Consider the following 2,428-nt stretch of genomic DNA (forward strand, 5'->3'; position numbering starts at 1 on the left):
GTAAGAAACTTGCGACTGTGACGGTCGGAAATGGACTGCGGGGATCGCGGACCAGAGAGCTAAGCGGCGCCTCTTACTCCGCACCGCAGCTCACCCGTGTCACAGGAATATCGTACCCTCCCAGCTGCAGCCACAAAGCGCTCTATGCTGTCGCACAAGTCCACCGTCCAGAATTCACTGGCGCTTCACTCGGCTGATGTGACGGGTGGAACGCGTAAAGGCTCAGTACCTCGGACGCGTCTGCGGGCTTCGCAGGACGAAATCGGCCCGTTTGACGTCTTGCCTCCCTTAAAAGTATGAAATGAGGTGAAGAGTATTTTGTTGTCAGTAGAGAAAGAGCAACAGCAGTGACTTCGAATCTCGGCTAGCCATTGGATGTCACCTGAATGACAAACCCATCAGCGCATTTCAGTCCGTCTGAAGTTGTCCGAATCGACCGTTGGTGGTATGAGTGTGAAGTCCTGCGTTACGGAGGGTGGTCTTCATAAAATAATCCAATGAAATCAGTGGAAGGAATCGCCCGTGAGTTTCATAGTGCTACCAGCAGTCCGTATAGCAAAATGACTGTGCATATGGGGTTAGAAAGAAACGGGTGCAATGGCTGAGTAGCTCTTCATAAGCTACACTACTGGCCATTAAAATTGCTACACCAAGAAGAAATGCAGATGATAAACAGGTATTCATTGGACAAATATATTATACTAGAACTGACAAGTGATTACATTTTCACGCAATTTGGGTGCATAGATCCTGAGAAATCAGTACCCAGAACAACCACCTCTGGCCGTAATAACGGCCTTGATACGCCTGGGTATTGACTCAAACACAGCGTGGATGACGTGTACAGGTACATCTGCCCAGGCAGCTTCAACACGATACCACAGTTCATTAAGAGCAGTGACTGGCGTATTGTGACGAGCCAGTTGCTCGGCCACCATTGGCCAGACGTTTTCAGTTGGTGAGAGATCTGGAGAATGTGCTGGCCAGGGCAGCAGTCGAACATTTTCTGTATCCAGAAAGGCCCGTACAGGACCTGCAACATGCTGTCGTGCAGTATCCTGCTGAAATGTAGGGTTTCGCAGGGATCGAATGAAGGGTAGAGCCACGGGTCGTAACACATCTGAAATGTAACGTCCACTATTCAAAGTGCCGTTAATGCGAACAAGAGGTGACCGAGACGTGTAACCAATGGCACCCCATGCCGTCACGTTGGGATCCAGCGCGGTGTTCCGTATTACCCTCCTGATCCCACCGATTCCATATTCTGCTAACAGTCATTGGATCTCGACCAATGCGAGCAGCAATGTCGCGATACGATAAACCGCAATCGCGATACGCGATAGGCTACAATCCGACCTTTATCAAAGTCGGAAACGTGATGGTACACATTTATCCTCCTTACACGATGCATTACAACAACGTTTCACCAGGCAAAGCCGGTGAACTGCTGTTTGTGTTTGAGAAATCGGTTGGAAACTTTCCTCATATCAGCACGTTGTAGGTGTTGCCACCGGCGCCAACCTCATGTGAATGCTCTGTGAAGCTAGTCATTTGCATATCACAGCATCTTCTTGCTGTCGGTTAAATTTCGCTTCTGTAGCACGTCATCTTTGTGGTGTAGCAATTTTAATGGCCAGTAGTGTACATACAGTAGAATGCCTCTCGTCTGCTCTTGGCTGGCCCGCTGCTCCGGTTGATCCGACAGCGCTCAATAAGAACTTGTCCCGTCTCGTGGTGGTGACTCTCCGCTCGTTGCGCCATTGTTGTTTACTGTTCTGTTGTTTGTAGCTGATGGTTGTTATCGCTCGTCCATTTTAGTGATCCGTCATCTCTAGCATGGTTTCTGACGTTTTCTATGTTTTTATTTATTTATTTATTGATTTGCAGTACCGCACTGTGAAGTTCATGGCGCTTACTGTTCGGTGGTTTTACGACTTTGTTCTTCTGTGTTCGTTAAAGTACTGGATATATTTGTTTTACATTGTGTATAGTGTACAGTTGTGTGCGTTTTTGGAACATGTCAGGAGCGAAATGTAAACACGGTACTATTTTGTTAAATGAAAAATTAGCAGTGCTACGAAGACTGGACAAAGGGGAATCACTCCTGGAAATTGCCGAGGAACTAAATGTAGGCATTACGACAATAAAAGATTGAAGAAGAAATCGGAAAGACATTTAATCATGTACAGTGACGATAGATGCGGAAAACGCTCTTAACAATTGCAAAACATTTGAAAAGCGTAAAATTGGCGCATTGTCATTGTGATTCCATCAAGAAAGAAGGAAAGGATGTCCGATATCTGGGTCCATTATAAAAGAAAGAGCAATAGCTTTGCACAAAAAACTGCAAGCCAGAGGTGAGTTCGCAGCTTGTCAAGACAGGATTCATCGCTGCAAACCCGTCATGGCGTTCAGTTTCTTTCAGTTT

This window comes from Schistocerca serialis, chromosome 9 (assembly GCF_023864345.2).
Source record: "Schistocerca serialis cubense isolate TAMUIC-IGC-003099 chromosome 9, iqSchSeri2.2, whole genome shotgun sequence".
Lineage (NCBI taxonomy): Eukaryota > Metazoa > Arthropoda > Insecta > Orthoptera > Acrididae > Schistocerca > Schistocerca serialis.